Source organism: Calonectris borealis, chromosome 3 (assembly GCF_964195595.1).
Source record: "Calonectris borealis chromosome 3, bCalBor7.hap1.2, whole genome shotgun sequence".
NCBI lineage: Eukaryota > Metazoa > Chordata > Aves > Procellariiformes > Procellariidae > Calonectris > Calonectris borealis.
The window spans coordinates 116,048,225-116,056,065 of record NC_134314.1 but is presented as its reverse complement, the minus strand read 5'-3'; positions in this window follow the sequence as shown (position 1 = coordinate 116,056,065).

Sequence of the window (7,841 nt, the reverse complement as noted above, 5' to 3'; positions counted from 1 at the left end):
GCAGGGAGTCACGCCTCCCCGCCGGCCACCGACGCCACGATTGGCTCCGAGTCGGGGAGGTGGGGGAAAACGCCGAGGCGATGGGCCAGCAGGCATGCTCATCGGGCGCCGCCGGCGCGGCGACTGGCCGGCGAGCGCGCCCGTCACCGCGCCGCGCCGCCTCGGCACCCCCTCCCTCCCTCCCTCCCTCCCTCCCTCTCTCCCTCCCTCCCTCTCCCCCTCCCTCTCCCTCTCTCCCTCCCTCCCTCTCTCCCCCTCTCCCCCCCTCCCCTCCCCTCCCTCTCTCCCTCGTCTCCCCCCTCCCCTCCCCTCCCTCTCTCCCTCCTCTCCCCCCTCCCTCCCCCCCCTCCCCCCCCCACCCCCCCCCTCCCCCTTTGGTGTCTGAGGATTCGGGAGGGGGAAGGCAGCGGGCGCGGGGCGCGAGGCGGCCGGACGGCCCAAGGGCCGGCGGGAGCGCCAAGGGCCCCTGAAGGCCCGGCCCGGCGCCTCCGGTCTGGGAGCCTTTTCCTCGCCGACCGCCGCCCCCCCACATACACACACCTTTGTCTCCTTCCCGGCGCTGCCGGCTGATAAAGGAGGCGGGGGGGCGCAAGGCGCGGGCCTCGGCGCTGCGGGCCGCGAGGAGCGGCGGGGCGGGCGGCACGGCCGGGGTGTCCCGTGTCCCAGCTGTGAGCGCTCCGGCGTGCCGCGCTGCAGCCGTGAGTTGCCAAGGTTACAGAGCCCTCAGGGGGGCATGAGGCCGCTCCCGAGATACCTCCTCACGCGCAGCCCTTGGCTCCACACCTAGCCCTTAGCCCCTGGCCCATGAAGAGGAAGCTCCTGTGCTTGTTTACGTGGGCCGGCGGGGTCCGGTGTTCGTCGGGTGAGAAACATACCGCGCTAAATATGCCCCCTACAAGCTCGATGAGCATGGAGCGCTGCCTGGACAGTTGTCTGTGTGCCCCCAGGGCTCTGTTACTGGCACTACCATTTCTAACAGTGGCAATATGTGCTCATAGGACTGCATTGCATTGCATACAGGTCTGTTTGCTGGCAATGCAAACAGTAGGTGGATCGGCTCAGGGTTCCTTCTTCAGGGAGATGTTGCTGAAGGTGGCTCTTGCAGCCCATGCCTGTAAGCATAGAATCATAGAACCATTGAACAGCCCAGGCTGAAAGGGAGCCGGAAAGATCATCTTGTCCCACCTCTCGTGGGAGGGAGCCTAGATGAGATTATCTAGAACCCGGTCCAGTCGCATCTTGAAAACATCACGCGATGGGGACTCTACCACGTGCCTGGGTTCCAATGATTGGTTGTTCTCACTGTAAAAAAAATTATGTTGCCCCTTGTCTTCTCCATGTGGCTCCTTGTGAAGAGAGAGCCTCCATCCTCTTTGTAGCCACTCTTTCAGTACTGGAATACTGTGATGAGCCTCCCCCCACCCCGCCCTGAGCCTTCTCTCCTCCAGGGAGATAAGACCTAACTCCTTCAGTCTTTCCTCATAGGGCAGGTTGCCCTGCCCTTTGATCATCTTCGTGGCCCTCCTTTGGACCCTCTCTAGTTTTTCTTGAAATGTGAGGACCAGAACTGGACACAATACTCCAGATGTGGTCTGACAAGTGCTGAATAGAGTGGGATGATCACTTCTCTATCCCTGCTAGTAATATCCCTGTAGATGCAGCCCAGGATCTGATTTGCCTTCATTGCTGCAGCAGCGTACTGATGACTCCTGTTCAGTTTGTTGTCCACCAGGACCCCCAGGTCCCTTTCAGCAAGGCTGCTCCCCAGCCACACAGGTCCAGCCTGCTGGGCTCTTTGTTTATGTTGTCCCATGTGCAGGACTTTGCACTTGTCTGTCTTTGTTAAACTTTATACTGTTCTTCCTAGCCCACTCTTCCAGCATGTCCAGGTCTCACCGTATGATAGCTCTTCCTTCTCACGTGTCCCCCTCACCACCCAGTTTAGTGTCATCAGCAAACTTGGTGAAGTTACTTTCAATCCCATCATCCGGATCATTTGTGAAGATGAACAGCGTGGGGCCCAGTGTCAATCCCTGGGGGACCCCACTTGTGACAGGCTGACAGCCTGAGTAAAAAACATTGATTACCACCCTCTGAGTGCAGCCTGTTAGCCAATTTTCTACCCATCTTGCAGACCGCCTATCGAATCTCTGTATCTTGCCGGTTTGTCCAGGAGAAGGCTTCCTCGTGGATGGAGGCACAGAAAGAAGACTTTCCATGTTATAAATGGCTTACAGGACTTTCTAGCTGAATTAGTTTCTGCTGCTGTGGCTGCAAATCCAGGTGGATGTGGAGTGGAACCCTGCTGAAAGTAGGTCAATGCAGAATGGGTATAGGATTGTGCAAGTAATTACTTTTTCAGTTGAGCAGCCAAATAAGACGGAGGGAAGTAATTCAGAAGACAGCCAAAATAAATGTTACTCTTTTCTTCTTGTTTTGGTGAGGGGGAAAAAAGCCCAAACCCCCACACTTGTATCAAACAAAACATGTTGCTCAACCTGAAATGGTTCTTGTCAGCTAGAAAAGAAAGCAAATGGTTTACTGTTCAAACATTTTCTGTTATCCTGAAACCCAGGCAAAGGCACTCCTCCAAGAAGTGGGAGGAGGTTCAGTTTCCCATTCTGCCTGACGTGATTTGAATCTGCATCTCTCAGGTAGCTCATCTAATCATCTTATGTACAAACGCATCCATTTGATTTAACTTGTGTTTCTCACCTTCTCGTTTTCTCTTTGGTCTTTGTTTCTTAATTTATGTTTTTCTTTCACTATTTCCCATACTTGTACCTATTTTTCATTTTTAACAAAAATTCATTACAAATTTGAGAGCATACAGTCCACAGGGCTGAAGCTGTACATACATCTATTTTAGGTTCAAATAGTCAATGAGGAACATGCCATCTGTGAACATTAAACTTACTTTTCTTGGCACTTGACTTATTTCTAAATACACTACTAATATTTCTGCTATGGACATAAGTGCTTATTTGCCAGGTGAAGTTTCTAGTAAATTAGTTTTATGTGCTAGAGTTCTGGGATTTTAGCAGATGTTTACACCATACCATTGCAAAAAATAACAGCCGGAGAAATCACAGAACATATCAGAGTTATAGTCAGAAAATGGCATTGAAATGCTGCAATAATTAGATTTTCTGCAATAATTAAATTTTCTTTCCTCCCATGCATTTAAAATTACTTTTCTGAAAATGAGGAAATGACTTAGTTTGACCAAATTCTTATTTACTGAGTGTTCCAAGAAACAGAAAAGTGCAGCATATGGACTCCAATGTCACTTGGTAGCAGACCCTGCTTTGCTGACTTAATACGGTATTTAATTATTCCACAGTGGAGATGTTAAGATATTTTTCATATTTAAGTTGTGATACTGTGAGCAGCCTTGGAGCAGTCATTGTTTCTGTCTGTGTTTCATGCATACGAAAGGAGGGAGGGAATATGGAAATACATCTCAGTTATATAAGTTTGAAACTGAGCATCTGACTCAGCAGAAGGATTTCACTGTTATGTTGCTTGTCAGACCCGTTTCTTTTATATAAAAGAGAGAGAGAGATGAAAGGTGCTAATACTGCCTGAAATAGTTCTTTTAATACAATTTTTATTACCTGGAGCTGATAAACAGAAGTCATGTTTCAGTCCACTACCCTTCAAGAAGAAAAGCAATTAGTGTTATTTACTTACCACTGTGCAGTCAAGTACAACCACATAATTACATAAAGAGCAGAACAATGACATGAAGAAAAATCCCCAAACCCGGTAGAAATTTAAACCACCTAATTATGCGCATAGTTTGGAAGTACATGTTGTTACCAGTACAATTTTCTCTCCTCTTCCTTTCCTGCCTTGTGTTTCTTACATCCTTTACTGTAATTTATATTAGATTAAGCTATTAGCTCATTGTAGCGAGGAATGTTTCTTACCATGCTAACACATTACACTTCCAGTGCTAAGATCAGTGTATTCAGATACCATGGGAATGCAAGTAGCAGCTAGAATAAAAATGGGAAAAGTTTTAGTTCGCTTGGCCATAAGGGAAAAATAATTAGCATGAGTTGATCCAGTAATGACATTCATAGTGGGACATTAACAAGAAGATGATACCTAAATATGGTCTGGATATGACTTTCAAATGTGAGGTGAAACTAGTCCTTTAGCCATCATACATTACTGTGCTGAGTGTGTTAGTGGTGATATTACACCAAGACCTGATCTACCCTTTTCGACTGAGTCAACAAGAGGTGACATAAAAATGGGTCAGACCAAAGGTACCAAAGCATCCTGTACTGGAGAGCTGCCAGCAGTGGGTGCATATAGCAACACATTAAAAATGAAATGCACAGAATGAGCGTTCCCAGGTGGAACGCTTTCCAGTTCCCAACTGGAACGATTTCCAGTTCCCAGCCAGAACGCTTTCCAGTTCCCAGCCATCAGCAGTTTAAGGATCTTCTGAGTCAGAAGCTGCTTCCATACCTTTCTGTTTAATAGCCTTAAGCTGGCTCTTGCCTAGTCTTCCCCTCCCCCGCACCATTTATACTTTTTGCTTCCGTAAAGGTTCTCCTATAGTGATCAGTTCTCTGATGTCATTATGTCTCACCCCCAGGTGGCATGTTTTCACATTTGATGGAAACCAATGCCAGGGACCTTCCTGGAGCTTGAAGAGAATCATAAGTAGACATGCAGCTTGTGGGGAAAATGTCAGCACATTTCTCAACACGTCGACATGATGGCTGTTAGCCAGGGTTCTCCCCCTCTAGCGTGTTGTTGTCTGCTGCTGGTACAAGCTGTTGCAGCTGAGGGCACGCAACTGCAGAAGCCTCAGTCAAGGACTGAAACCAAGAAAATGCCATTTTGAAGAAAAAGTAATTTCACCACAGGGCTAGATCAGTATAAATGGAGAGCTGCTTTGCCTCAGTACGATGGAGAAGGCATGCCACAGGGGGATGCCAGCAGGATAGCATGGGAGGAGCACGACCTCCTGAGCTCTACCAGTAAAGGTGCCTCAGTGGCTCATGTAAGTGTACATTGGTGGCGAGGGAGGCTCTGCTGCTGCAGCGTTTCATTCTGCAGTTCTTGCTCAGCCAAAACTCGGCTGTTCTGACCAAGGATGGGGTCTTGACTTGGAGGGAAGGGCAACAGCTCTTGGGAAGTTTTGCATTGCTGGAGTTTGCATGTTCAGGGCTTAAGGCCTCCCTTCCAACAGTGCTGATTAGTGTGGCTTTCCCACATTAATCATTTCGACTCATCCCCTTTTATCAAAAACTCAGGAGCCCACTGACAATCAGTGGAATCACAAAGTTACATGTAGCAGGTAGCATGCAGGTTGAATGTGAAGTCTGGAATGTTACATTGGTGCTCGTTATCTACAGCTGAGGCATGAATGTGCAGGGGTTTTGTTCTTTTTTTGAATTTAGTCTCAATAGCTTAAGAAATTAGTGCTCTGACCCCCCTCCTGCTGGAAGTTACCACTACCTCAGCTGCAGAGGCATGGTGAAAACACCAGCATACCTGAACAAACTGAACCGGAACATTTTTTTCAGTTCTTATTTTTTATTATTTTGATTTGGATATATCCATGCTCTCCTCTAGGCTGGACAGCACTTACAGCTCCTTTGCTACTTCTACTCTTTTCAACCCACCAGCAGTTTATAGGCCCCTACATTTGGGTACTCATTACAAGACTTCTGAAGCCAAAAGCCAGAAGTACTAAGCATGCAATACACTAGTTACTGTCAAGAGAAACTATGACTGCTTAGCATGTTTGACATTGGCTTGAATACCTAAATTGGTGTGCGCTTGGGTCGATAAACAGCTGTGGTAGAAGTCAGATCCACTGACCAGTAAGGACTTAAAATCATTGCCTTACATAGCAGAATCGCCAAGCCTTGCACTGTTACCAGCACTTTCAAAAGGATCACAAATACTGTGATATTTATTGTTTCTTAAAGCATCAGACTCCAAGTAACTCCAAGTTTAATTCTCTAAATAAACTTAGAGAAGTTTACCTCTGTCTAGTCAGTACTTCTGAAAAAAGATTTTAATTCCTTTGATTGCAACTGAAAAACATGATTCTTAAATGCTCCCATGCCAGGGGCAACCCAGCTGTAGTCAGTTCAAGTACATGATCCATAAAATCTCACAAGCAAATCTCAGGTTTTCTTCTTCTGGATGTCCTGACAAAAAGTTTTCAAGTGTTTGAGTTTGTTACCACTGTTCTTCTGTATATACAGTCAGTGCACACACACACATGTGCACATACACACGCATGCACACACACACAGAGTTTAAAAGTGATGACGCTTTCTTTCTCCTCAAACCGATGTAATACTAGGCAAGTCACTTAAACCGGTTGCTTGCAATCACTCACTCTTCCTCATTTTCTTACACCTGAGCTGACAACCTCAGAATTAATTTTCAATACTGAGTGTGAAATAAAATTGCATTATCTGTGGAATCAGGCCTTAAGCATTTCAAATTAAGATGTATTAAGACTACATCTGGCCAAAAGCTGTCTACATATCACTCCTCTACTGCTGCACCAGACTACAGCACCTGCTTACCTCACATGGTACTGATGCACTTCCCTGTGGTAGTGAAAAATACTCAGAAGAAAACAAGTAATTCTTTTACCAGCAGAAGAGCTGAGGAGCATGCTCTGGGCACGACCTAGGCTCCCTGCATGAGTGGGAGGAAAGCAAAGACTGAGAACTTGCTTGCTACCTGGGCACAGCCTATCCAGTGCACCAAGTGAGGCTGAGGCCACATGAGCAAATGAATCAATGACTGTAAAATTGAAGTCCTCATCACAACAAGTTAGGCATGAGGGGACAAAATCAGCCTGCATTTGCAACTTTCATCTTGGCATTTTCCATTATGTATGTTTTTGACTTTGCATGCTTAATTCTTTTTCTTTGTAATCTACAGCATGTGTGTTTTCCCTCTGTTAAAAGGAAAAAAAGGCAACCTGACAGGTCATCCTGTGTTTTTTTCAGACCTGAGTACAGCAGAGGTACACCAGCAGACCAGAGCCACCACAGTTGTTTGCGCTAGTGCAGCCACAGCAGAGACAAAAGTCCCAGTGTCACAGCTCTTACCCAGGTATGGGGCCCCCGGGGGCGTGGGTGGTGATGGTCTTTGGTTTTTTACCTTTATTGTTTGTTTGGTTACCACCATTCTTTTTTGGATGGACAGCGTAACATATCTCTCTAGTCAGTACTTCCTCTCTCTGGTTCAGATCACCTTTTTGTTCTTCAGGACACCATTTGTTCTTCAGGACACTGTAATGGCACTTTCACATCCCCATCCAGGGCTGGTTTTGCTTCTTCTGGGCTGTAGCATAAAATAACTGCAGTTCTGAAATGTCTTCCTTTTGCTGATGGGTTGCTGATCTGTCAGCAAGTCCAGAAGAGGTGGACAACTCCAGTGCCATATAGATGTGCCACACAGAGGTGCTTTGTTTGCATCCCAAAGCAGCCATTCCACACCCCCTCTTGGCAGCAGGGCTAGCTTATCTCCCCAGGGCTCTGGTGTAGGTGAAATGAGCAGCAGAGCCCCCGGTCTCATTAAATCAAGGACTTCGCAGTGTACCCGCAGTTCATTTGCGTGCACATTGGCTGTGCCATGTGCATAGCAAAATGCTCTGAAAGAAACCCAAGCAGCTTCCTTGTGCTGCCTGGCTCAGGAAATGTGGACACAGAATCATGAGGGGTGAGCAGGACATTGGGGTGTCCTAGTGTGCAGAGAGAAAAGAGGGCTGACCAACATGGCCTGCCAGGGTAAGAGGCCTTGGCTACCTGTCAGTATAATGCTCTCAGGGCTGCTCACACAAAATA